Here is a 12,772-nt window from a genome sequence, read left to right on the forward strand (position 1 = left end):
GCCACTTTCAAGGGTGTTGGTACTAACTCCTCTTATAAAGAGGCATTAACAAGGAGATAACCTTGGTCCTCACTTCCCCATATAATGGTTAATAATAAAGATGGGATCAAGAATAGACATGATCAGATACACCCTCCAACCACTATGCCTACATCCAGTTTTTGCCACAAAAAGAGAACACCCACTACATGGGTCCTTGACTCCTAATTCACATACCAGATCTTGAAGACTGCTGAGTTTCATTACATTAGAAAATGATGTTTACCTCATGGCAAAGGATGCTTCTTGTCATGTGCCTTCAAGTTGTTTTTGACTTATGGCGCCCCTAAGGCAACTGTATCACAGGGTTTCCTTGGGACAATTTGTTCAGAGAGGATTTGCCATTGCCTTCACTGAGGCTGAGAGAGTGTGACTTGCCCAAGCTCAACCAGTGGTTTTTACATGGCTGAGCAGGGATTCGATCCCTGGTCTCCAAAGTAGTAGTCCAACACTCAAACCACTACATCACACTGGTACTTGGAGCTGTCTACCTAAGTTAATTTTGAAAAGCTCCTGTGTGATGTAGAGGACTTCGCACCCGGTGGGCTTCATGGCCAAGAAAGAAATCAAACCCTGGTCTTCAGAGTTGTAGTCCAACAGTCAAAACAACTATGCCACGTTGACACATAGCCCCAGTTAAAACCAAGGCATCTCTAAGGAATACAGTGAGGAGGATAATCTGCCTCTCTAAAATTTCCTAAATCATTTAGAAGCCCATCTAGAATAAATATGATGGGGAGAAAGGCCCAAACAAACCAAGAGATGCAAACCCCTTGGAGAGAAAATTTAAAGGGTTTGTGTTGGTGGAAATACATATGAATTCCAATAAGGCCAGTAATCCCCATTCCATCTTTTTAAAAACCACATATGCCTCCTAGCCATCACATCTGCAACCAGTTACTTCACTGAAATTTTCAGAGTCAAGATTAGCATTTGCCATGAAAGCAGCATCTTAGCTAGCTTGTTTATGCCTTGCCTCAATTTAGTATTTCCAGCTGGAACCTGAGAGAGGTTTGCCCAGTGAATAGCAATTATGAGAGACTGAGGTAGATAGATACCTGTACCACCAAGGCTGAAGCCTTGTGGGATAGCTTTAGGGCCTCAGTTGCAGGAGTTATTTAGCATAAAAATGGGGATGTTACATTAAAGGTTAGTGAGGACAAAAGAGGTTACTTCCACATTACATAATTACAGCCCTTTGACACCATTTTAAATGCCAGGACTTCATTCCATAGAACCCTGTCATCTGTAGTTTCATGAAATATTTTGAGAGACACAGGGAAAGTGTACATTGAAGTCCTGACCAAACTACAAATCCCTAGGATTCTGTAGTATGCAGCCATGGCTGTTAAAGTGGTGTCAAGTGCTATCATTATGTACTCTAAAAGAAACCTCTTTCATTATCACTAGCTTTTAAGATATCATCTCCCTGTCTTGAAGTAAATGAAACCTGAAACTAGGGCTGATATTGGGACATCTTCCATTTAGCCACTGTCTTTGGAAAATAAATGAAAACACTTGAAAATACTGGTGAAAGTTCAGATGCCCCAGTGAAGCCTATCCAGCCTTTTGGGATGGATGTCCAGAACTCTGACCACTTTTTAAAAGTAAGGTGTTAAAGCCTGCAGGGGAAAAAAGCTGAATCTCTTCTTGTATTGCGTCTCTTTCTTTTGCTTTGCACTAGTGCCACATCAAACTACAGTTCCCAGAATTCCATAGCACTGAGCCATGGCAGTTAAAGTGGGATCAAATCAGATTATTTCTGCAGTGTGGCTGCAGCCTGAGTAATGTGGCTTGTTAGCCACCCAAACAACAGCAGAGGAAGGGGGAACATCCAAAGAAAAGCCTCTAGAAAAGAAGTACCTGTAAAGGAATCCCCAGAATGGTGATCATTATATATGCACTCAGAGGTTGTTTCTGGAAAAGATGCCTCGTTCTTGATAGACATATGGGAGAAGGTGTCCTCCTCCTTTTTGGTAGCTGAAACAGGATGTACCTGCTGTCACAGTGATGGGGAAGTGGCACCTGGCCACCCTCCAGACTATTCAAAGGACACACACCCCATTCAAGTTTTTCCCCCATAGCTAGGAGCTTGCTAATCTAAGTGGAGAATGTGGTGAGAAGGAAAGTACAGTAGACCCCTGCCACCTTTGTTGTGGTACTGGGCAGTAGAAGGGCAGTCAAAGGTAGTAGGGCAAAATGCCAGTGGCATCAATGTGGCTGCTGCACAGAATATTGCACCTAGGCGGTTCAGAGTTCTCACCGCCCTGCAGAGCGAACCCATCTCCACCTTTTTCAGACAGAAGATTCCTTCTTTTGTAGTCCTTGAGATTTTCTGAGCTATCAGTGGACCACATTGAAAATCCTCCATCATCATGGTTTCAGATAATGCTGAGAATGATCTTAAGAAGAAGAAAAAATGGGCACAGTACTTGAAATAACTCTGGAGCATTTGAACCCTGTTCTTCTAGTCAGGCAGGACCAGAAACCTGGGTGGGGTTATCCTTCCACACAGAGCAGATATGGTTATTAATCAGCATAGTTCTGCCTTTTGGTGCATGGGAGGAGATGACTCCAATGAGGATCCCCTCCTGTGCTGCTAGATGTACCTCCACATCTCATGCTGTTACAAGTGGCTATATTGTTTTACAGTGGGCCCTTAGTATCTGCTGGGGTTTGGTTCCAGGACTCTCCATGGATACTCAGGTCCCATTATAGACAATAGCGTAGTAAAATGGTATCCTTTATATAAAATGGGAACATCAAGGTTGGCTTTTTGGAATTTAAAGAAAATATATTGTCAAGCCATGGGTGGTTGAATCTGTGGATGCAGAATCCATGGATATGGAGGGTTGACTGTCATTTGTTACTACCCATCTGTGGCTAACAAGGCTCAGCAGCTTAGAGACTTCACTTGACAGTTTTCTGAACTGTAACATGTACAGAAAATGAAGAACTATGCAGATTGTCATTACTGTGCAAGCAGTGGCAAGAACAACTGTTCGGATCCCTGTAGGCTTTTTTAAAAAGTCACTGTATTAACCTTATGATGCAGATCAGAGTCTGCATTGGTGATACTCTCATCATCCCACATGACACAAAATTATCAACAAGGGCCTATTTCATAGCTATTTGTTTAGTTATAATTCAAAGTAATCCAGAGGAAGGGGTTAATGCCATGCTGGATAGCACTTGCAGGCACTCTAACAGACACACACACAGCCTCTTGATGCTGTTATTGTTAAAACAAACTAGTTTAGTCAGCCTGTCATATATCCAGTTGATTAAACCAGTGGTCCCCAAACTGTGCTCTTTAAGGGATTTTGGACTTCAGCTCCCAGAATCCCAAACTATTGGACAACGTGGATGAGGCTTCTGGGAGCTGAAGTCCAAAATCTCTTAAACGGCACAGTTTGGGGATCACTGGATTAAACAGATTTCCATTTACAGTTGAGTAGACAGGAAGCAACAACGCAGAACAGTAGCCAGTGCCTTGATTAGGGTTGCCATCCCCGCTCCAAGTTTCTGTACCACCCATCTTGTTTCTAGCAGCCTGATATTCAGAATGTGTTTAATGAAGCTTTCTGCGTGTCAAGGAACACACATTTCTTTATGTTTTGATGTTGTTTTGCGTCATCAAGCCATTTCTGATTTATGGCAGCCGTAAGGCCAACTATCAGGGGGTTTTCTTGGCAAGTATCTTCAGAGGAGGTTTGCCATTGCTGGTCTCCAGAGTCATAGTCCAATACTCAAACCACTATATCACACTGGCTATGCTTAGACTGATATTAAGGATAAGCACCCCCCCCCCCCTTTTTTTTAAAATCAACCTCATTCTAGTGTTGAGGTTTATTGGAAGAAACAGTAATTCTAGATCAAAAAGTTAAAAATAATCAAATTCACAGGTCTGACCTGAAAACAGTGATTCCTTAACGGGGACAACTAAAATGCATAAAATATATGTTGCACTCATCATTAGCCATATAAATGGCACACAACATTAGCAAAATTATTCTTTCTACATATTATATGGGTGATTCATGGGGAAAAATGATGCTACCCCCCAGCCCTCCCTTTAATTTTTTTCAGATTCCTCACCTTTCACCTTGCTTAATCCCTAATATTAAACTATTTAGGCATGGTCGAACCCTCTAGTCTTCCAATTTTGCTCAATTGCATCTGGAAAAGTGAAAAATGCAGAGTCTAATGGACTCTAAAAACCAAGAAGGAAAGGACTATGATTTTCTGGGCAAGATGTTTGCCACCCCAAGCAAGCATATTCAGACAACAGGTCTACTTGCATGAAAAGTGTTAATGCCTGCCACAGTGAAACATGGAAAATAGCAAGGGATGCTTTGTGATCAGAAAAACTGCTAATACTCGCTTTGGTTGGAAAGGACAATGTAGCCCTGTAGTGTAGAGGCAAATGCAAATGGAAACACTTTTAAAAAGAAGCAGAAAAAGGAACTATAGTGCAAAAAGAGAAAAAGAAAACGAATACACGATATTCCTGTGTATTCCCATGCATTTGTGACAATTACTTCTTTAGTGAACTTTAAGTCTGAATTAGAAATGACTTTGTTTACGGGAAGCTTTCCAGTTTACAGCCTAATTTTGATATTTAGATAAGTGCAAGTGTGTATTGCTTTCATGGTTTGCTGTTTTAGAATTATTTAATGATGCTGTTATTTTATAATCTTTGCTACTTTTGATTGCAGATCATACGCAGCAGGCAGGTTTTAACCGTTTTGATCATTATGTAAAGCGTCATGCAAAACTTACAGCACTATATAAAGAAACTTTCATCATCATCATCATCATGGAAAAAATTGGGATGGGAGTAGAAAACCCTTTAAATAAGCAAGTGTTAATGACTGAATCCATGCAAAACAGGCCCATGAAAAAACCGAAGAGAAATGCCAATAGGCCTCAAGGTAAAGAGTTTGTTAGAGTAGAAGTTATTTGTCCGGATTTTTTCTAGTTTTAAGTACAATAATAGCCAAAAATCCACCCAACAGTGACACCTTTATAAGACCAACAAAATGCATGAAATATATGTCACAAGCTTCCTTTTCGAGGTCACATCCTACATTTCAGCCTTCTGCCCAGGAAGAATTTCAAGATGTCCTCCATTTTGAGCATGACTAAGAAGCATTAATTTATGGATTTCTATTTCTATTTACAGTCACCCATCCTTATCCACAGATTTTTTTATCCATGGATTCAAGCATCCACAGCTTGAAAATACTCCTCAAAAGTGTAAATTCCAAATAGCAAGCCTTGATTTTGCTATTTTACACAAGGGACACCATTTTACTATGCCATTGTATTTAATGGGACTTGAGCATCCACAGGTTTTGTTATCCACGCATGGGGAGTCCTGGAATCAAACCCCAGCGGACAACAAGGGCCCACTGTATTTCTATTTATATGACTGTTTCCAGCTTTTATTTGGTCACGTCCTCCATTTTTGTGGACTAAGCATGGATTTCTCTTTCCGTGAGTGTTTTTAGCTTTTATTTGGTCATGTCCTCTATTTTGAGCAGGACTAAGAATCATGGAAGTCTTATTTCTATGAGTATTTTTAGCCTTTCATTTCAAGCAGGAATGAGGAGCCTGGATTTAGATTTATATGAATATTTTTAGCTTTTATTTGGTCACACCCTCCATTTTGAGCCAAGAATAATGGAGTTCTATTTCAATGAGTGTTTTTAGCCATTCTTTGGTCATGTCCTCCATTTTGAGCAGGACTAAGAAGCATGGATTTCTCTTTCCGTGAGTGTTTTTAGCTTTTATTTGGCCAGTTCCTCCATTTTGAGCAGAACTGAGAATGGTTTTCTATTTATACTAGTGTTTTTTTAGTTTTTATTTGGACATATCCTGTTATGAGCAGGACAAAGAAGCATGGATTTCTTTTTATATGACGGTTTTCAGCTTTTCTTTGGCCAAACCCTCCATTTTGAGCAGGACTGAGCAACATGGGTTCTTATTTCTACGAGTGGTTCCAGCTACTATTGGCTGGTGTGCTCCATTTCCTCCTCTTTTGCGATGGCTGGGGACACCTGGGCCACTATAACCACCAAGGGGCCACAACTTGTGAGGAGGAGGAGGAAAGAACCACAGTGAGGCGCCCTTAATCCCCGCCAGGCCCTGCCCTCAGCTCTTGTCAAGAAGAGAGAGTTAGAGGGGGTCTCTTTTTTTCTTTCAGGCTCTCCGTTCATGTTTATGGGATATCCTTCCGCCGCTGAACATTGAGATCAGCGCTGCAACAGTCCTTGGCGGTGTCCCTCCGCCTCCGGGGCAAAAGAGAGACAAGAGACTGCAGAGGAGTTAAAACACTAAAGGTAAGAAGGTCTTGGAAGGAATCCCTCCGCGCGAGCAAAAGAGTCCCTCGGTGTCCCTCCGCCGCCTCCGTCGCCGCCTGGGAAGGGAGCGCACGAGCGGGAGGCGCCTCTGTCTTGGGGCTGGAAGGGAAACAAAAGCCTCGTCCGCTCGGGAAGGCTCTCCCCTCCGCTGCTTTTGGAGAATCCCGTGACGCGGCCGGGGGGGCTGGTGTTCCTCCGCCGCAGGGTCGTCGTCGTCGTCTTCTTCTTCTCCGCGAGGAGGACTCTTTCTCTCTCTCTCTCTGGCGGCGGAGGGATCTCTCAGGCGGCTTCTCTCGGCGCCGTTCGCCCTTCGCCGCCGCCATCTTGGATTTTGATCCGCCATTTTTCCCCTTGGAATTATTATTATTGTTATTATTACTATTATTTTTTATGACTCGCCTTTTGTTGCCGTCGCCGTCCGCCTCCGTGGCGGCAGCAGGGCTTCCTGTGGCCGGAGAGGAGCGAGGGGCCCGGAGGCGGAAGCAGGGAGGTGAGCGAGCCAGCGAGGAGCCAGGGTTGCGGGGAGGAAGCAGCCTCCTTGGGGCGGCCAGGGGGGCAGAAGGGAGGCCGGGCAGCCGGCCAGGGCTCCTGGGCCACGGAGAGACCCTCCTTGGGCGGGTCTGGGCCTCCCTCTCTGGAGTCAGGGAACTGGGGAGGAGGAGGAGGAAGGGTCTCCTTATGGCGCTGTGGGGGTCTTTTCCTATTCCTCCTCTTTCTCCTTCCTCCTCTTAATCTACCTCTTCCTCCTCCTCCTCGTCTTAACCTCCCTCACCCCGATCCCGGCTCATGGGACCCCATCACCTCCAAGACCCCCCCCCCATCTTCCCCCTTCTTCTCAGGTCCCTATAAACCCCCATTTCCTCCCCAGTGGAGCCCATCCATCTGTCCCGGGCTCTCCTCTCTTCCTCTGCCCTCTGCTTCTCCCAGCATCGTGGTCTTTTCCAAGGAGCCCTGCCTTCTCATGATGTGAGACCACTTCCTAGACCACTTCCAATAATGATAATAATAGATGTTATTTATACCCTGCCTTTCCAAAAGGGTCAAGGCAGGTTACAAAAATACATAAACAAATGCAGACATGTATACAACTAAAAGTGACATAACCCCTTCTCCCTTGCCTTGACTTCCTGCACAGTGCCTTTGTGCGCTGGCCTCCATCCTTAAAACTGGACCGGAAACTTCATTTCCAAACACAAAGGATCGGTAATTTGCATTGGCATCCTCATATATATATATATATATATATATATATATATACACATACATACACACATATATATATACGTGGCTTGCACTCCACCAACTGCGTCTGAGGAAGTAAAGTGAAGGGTGTATCCATACTGCGGAATTAAACCGGTTTGACATCGTTTTGAGTGGCGTGACTTTGGTGAGGCATTCAGTCTCCAAAGGCCAAGCCCCAGGATCCGGCAGGATGGAGCCATGGCAGTCCCAGTAGTGTTGGGCCGCTTGGACCCTGCCTGGGAAGCTGGTGCTGGCGCCTCCTTTCTCTGGGTGAGCCCGAGAGGGGCCACAGGATCTCCAGGCCCTGATTCCAGAGCCTTGCCTTCAGCCTCGGTCCAGTCCTCCTGGCCTCCAGGGGAAATGGAGGCTTCTTGACCTGCTCAGGGCCCATTGGCTCCTTCCTCAGCCCTCTCCTCATCCAGCGTCCTTCTCTCCTTTCCTTTCCCCGGGGCCACCAGAAGACGAGGGCTGTGTGGGGCTGGGGAGGGAGGAGAGAAGGGGGGAGGCAGATGGGAAGAAGAGCCAGCCTTCATCATCATCATCATCATGATGTTGTTATCTGTTTTTATTTACCCCATGTCTATCCCGATGCCTCCTTCCCAGCCAAGGGGCTCAGGGCGGCTGGCCCACCCAAACTGTGCCCTTTCGGAGACTTTGGACTTCATCTCCCAGAGGCCCTCAGCCTTCTTGGCCCATAGCCGGGCATCTTGGGAGCTGAAGTCCAAGAGCCCCTTAAAGCGCTGAAAGGCCGGGGGCCATTTGGTTTAGCCACCTTGTAACACCTTTGAGACCGACTGAAAGAAGGAAGGACTGAGCCTGGAGGGTGCCGCAAGGCCTCTCGGCCTGATTCCGCAGAGGAACGGGGCCGCGTCCTGGGACCGCCCCGTCTCCTAGTTGAGAGGATTCGTGCCGCCTCCTTGGAGGGCTCCTGCCAGGGCTCCCCGAGGAGCACCCCTGGCTCCTCCGGGGCTGGCCCAGCAGCCTTCTTCCCTCCTTCCCAGGCCCGGCTCCTTGGGGCCACTGGCTCAGGCGTCGCCAGCCGCTTCGGGAATGCTTCCTCCGTGCACGCTAAGCGGCAGAGGAATGGGCGAGCTCCCCGTCCCAGGCCTCCGCCAGGAGCCTCTCTTGGCCCAGGAGGAGGTCGGGTGCCCTCCCAGGGCCCCAAAACACCCTGCAGGAGGGACCCAGTTTGACAGCAGCGCCTTCGGTGCCCTGGCTCAGGGCTCGGGAAGCCTAGTTGTCTGGCAGAGAAGGCTCAATGCAGCCTCGCAGGACTACAGGTCCCAGGGTTCCCCAGCATTGAGCCCGGGCAGCTGAAGAGGCCTCAGGCTGGATCCTGGCTGCGGGGTGTTTCGGACCTTCTTGGCAGTTGGGGGGGGTGTTTAAAGGCCCGAGGATAGTGACCCCTCCCCCGGACACTCGTGTGCCTGTGTGGCGAAGGCGGGCGGGCGGGCGGGTGCTTGTGTTTATCTTCGGAGAAGGGGCTCCGGGTGCGGGGTTTCTGTGATGGGGGAGAGGGTGCTTAAAAGGCCCCTTGAGGATCCCCCGGAGGAGCACAAGGCCCACCCACCCCTCTCTCTCTCCCCCCGCGTCGAGTGGAGGAGCTGGGGCTGCGCCCATTTGGGCCTGTAGGGGGCAGCAGAGGCTGAGGGAAGAGTCGGGAAGAAGCCGGGGAGTTTCCTTGGCTCCCTTCAGCTGTCAGGATCCAAACCCAGAAGTGCCCGCCTCCCCGTAGAGAGAGTGTGTGCAGCTGGGTTTTTAAAAATACATGCATCCCAAAAAACAAGCCTTGATTTTGCCATTCTATCAATAGGAGGGACGCTGTTTTGCTAGGCCATTGCATTTAATGGGACTTGAACATCCAGGGATCTTGGTCTCCACAGGGGAGGGGTGTCCCGGAACCAAACCCCAGCACTTATCAAGGGCCCTTCAGATTTATTTGAAGCTGTGGACTGAAACTCTCATTCAGCTTGGAAACCTGTGGCCTTTCAACCTGCGGATACCTTAGTGGTGGAGAAGAAGTGCATGGCCCATTAATTTTGGTTCCTAAGTTTTGTTGGAAGGCTTTCATCTACAAAATGAGTCCAGTTCTCTACAGTGTGAGCAATGATTAGTCTTCTGCTGCAGAAACAATCTGGGTTGAGACTGCTTTAACTGTCCTGGCTCAGTGCTTTGGAGTCCTGAGAATTGTAGTCCTCTGACAGAGAAGGCTAAATGTCTCACACAACTACAGTTCCCAGGACTCCTTAGTATTGAGCCAGGAGCGGCTCTCAGACTGGATTATTTCTGCAGTGTGTTTTGGACCTGTGTCTCTAAAATGTTCATTTCAGAGAGCATTGTTGTGTTGAATCAGAGAAAAACATATTGACAACAGACTGACAGGTATAGTGTGTGGGGAATTATGTTGCCACTGTTCTCCACTGTTTGATCATAGCCCAAAACTTAAGGATAAATGTGTGTAAAATGAACAGATTCCATGGTCAAAGAGAAGGTAGGGAGCAGAGTGGGTCGGTATACACTTGTTATTTTCAGACTGTATTCCAGGGGACCCTGGTGTTCTTGAGAAGCTGAGTAGGATTCCTTAACAAAAAAGATATTTAATATTGGAAAGCCTTTCCTAACAGACATCTTGGCAAACCACTGCTGATGCTGTCCTGCAGCTTTAACTTGGGGATACATAATCAGTTCATGTAAGGTAACGGTGTGACCCAGTACACTTAGACAGTACAGTACCTTGTAGACGTTGAGTGTGAGCTATTCCTGGAATTAGTGGGCTTTGCTGCACAGTTATGTGCTTCATTTACTTCCTGTTTGGTCTGCTGTCAGACACTTTGTGTGAGGCTCCCTCTGAAAAGTGTCTGGAAACAAAATGCTGTGGCCAGACTGTTAATTAGGGCTGATTACAGGAGACATGCTGTTTTCATGTTACAAGAGCATCGCAGGTCTACTTCCAGGTGCAATTTGAAAGTGCTGGTTGTGATCTATAAAGACCTAAACAACCTGGGGCTGAGCTCCAAAAGACTGTATTCTCCCATATGAGTCTACCTGTGTTTCAAGTTCTTTGCAAGAAAACCTCCTCTTGATTCCACCACCATCATAGACACATTTTGTAGAGATGTGAGCATGGGCTATCTTGGTGACTTTTCTGTGTTTCCTTAGCAAATGAAGCTATGTTCCCTGGCTCTTCCTTCTGCCAGCGGGGAAGGCATTTTACTCAGTCAGGCAGTTAGTTTTGTATTGAAGTTTGGTTGGTATTGAAAGTATTTTAATTGGTCGAGTGTTTTTGATTCTTTATCATTGTGCTTTTACTCTGTTTTAATGTGTTTTTGTATTTCTGCTTATGTTTAAATGTTATACAAAAACTGTATTTCTGTTTAAATGTTATTATTATGTTGCCTTTAATGCCATAAATCAGTGGTCCCCAAACTGTGCCTTTTAAAGAGATTATTCCCAGAAGCCTCAGCCATGTTGGCCAGTAGTCTGGGATTCTGGGAGCTGATGTCCAAAATCCCTTAAAGAGCACACTTAGGGGACCACTGTCCTAAATAAAGGCAGGAAATAATTTTGATCAATCAGTCCTAAAAAAATCCCATTAGGATACATGGCAAAACACATAAGTGGCCGATATCTTTGAGGTTAGAAATTTGGAAAAACCCTGGCACACATGGTGGTGACAGTTTAATTTTCACAAATAATCAATACAAATTTAAATTTGTCTCATGATCATACAACTAGGCTGCAGAGGCACCTCACTGATACTATGCTTCTCATAAAGGAAAAGTCTGCTCATAGGAAGCTAGTACATTAGAAGAACTGTTACTCTCCAATCTTCCAGTTCCTATCTATGCAGAATTATTTTTATGGAAGCGCATAAACACTGGTTCTATGGTGTTCACATTTATGCCTCAGAAATGTGATCCTTTTAGCATTTGATTTTATCTCAGTCATTTAAATCATACAGCAGAACATTATGTTCACATGTGCTGTGCATAGTCAGAGAAATTCTATTTTGGCATTTATTTTTCATGTTAGTTAATATGAAATGTAGGTAATGCTTCTTTGTAAACTTAAAGGTTTGCGAAGTGTGTGACCATTTTATTGACCGCAAGAGAATTCAAGGAGCTTTTTAAACCTGTGTATGGGCTGTGCAAATAATAAAAACTGAATATTTTTAATTACTCATGACCTCAGTTACACTTCAGTGGAACTAAAATGCCACCTGAATTACCTTCCATATTCTTTTCAGATAGGTACATGAGAAATGTAGTTATTGGTTTAATGTACAGAATTATGAACATGACAGAATTAAGTGATGCCTGGTTGTGGTATTCTGATGTCTTAACTATAATAAATTCTCCCTGTCATAAAACTAAAATTGCCAGTACTCCAAGTGTCAAAATGTTCCTCTTATGCTTTAAAATCCCCCAGAACAGATTGTCACTTACACTAGAACTCTTATACTGTATTACAAATCTAGGGATGTAAACATACTTCAGATCTTTAGTTTCTCTGTATTAAGAAGGTCAAATCACTTTAAGAGTATTCTAAAAAAGATGTGGGATTATGGGAATTGATTACAACATGACTCTGGTATCCGTGGGGGATATGTTCCCGGACTTACCATTGATAATAGCATACCTGTTGACACAAATGACGTCTGGAGGAAGTTGACCAAAGAGTCATGCCGGAGGACCTGGGAGTAACTTATTAGTACTCCAGAGTGAGTACATTTCTAACTACTCCAGAGTGACTTTATTGTCAATATCCACATCTACTAGAAGCATACCATAGAATCGTTCTGGAGGACCTAACAAATGCCTAAGGGACTTTTTTTGGACATGGGTAAGTGAAACTGCGGGGTACCGGTCCTGCAGACACAGGATTCATACTGTATTTTTACATCTTTGACTTGTAAATAGCTAGGTATTCTTAGTACAGGTATACCTTAGTTAACAAAGCAGATGTGTTACTGGGCTTTAATACTTTAGCAGAAAAAGCGTGGAATAGGAATAGATTCCCACATCACAAAATAGAAGAGCAGCTGAACATGTTTCAGCAAACTATTTATCCAGCACAAGCAGTGTACACATGTGAAATGAAACAACCAGGTTAGTAAGCCTTGATAA

General features: G+C 45.1%; 1 protein-coding gene across 4 annotated transcripts in view; it reads left to right on the forward strand.

Moving 5' to 3' along the window:
- Nucleotides 1–6,237: 6,237 nt before the first annotated feature.
- The window catches only part of KMT5B (lysine methyltransferase 5B), a 45,643-nt gene continuing 39,108 nt past the window's right edge, over nt 6,238–12,772 (forward strand). For 2 of the 4 annotated variants that reach the window (XM_042462317.1, XM_042462307.1), the window contains exon 1: nt 6,506–6,894. The gene's annotated coding sequence lies outside the window, so the exon portion shown is untranslated. Of the gene's footprint in view, nt 6,384–6,505; nt 6,895–12,772 lie in introns of those variants that run through there. The other 2 variants (XM_042462333.1, XM_042462325.1) reach the window with 2 other exon arrangements.

The sequence above is a fragment of the Sceloporus undulatus genome, chromosome 1, assembly GCF_019175285.1.
Source record: "Sceloporus undulatus isolate JIND9_A2432 ecotype Alabama chromosome 1, SceUnd_v1.1, whole genome shotgun sequence".
NCBI lineage: Eukaryota > Metazoa > Chordata > Lepidosauria > Squamata > Phrynosomatidae > Sceloporus > Sceloporus undulatus.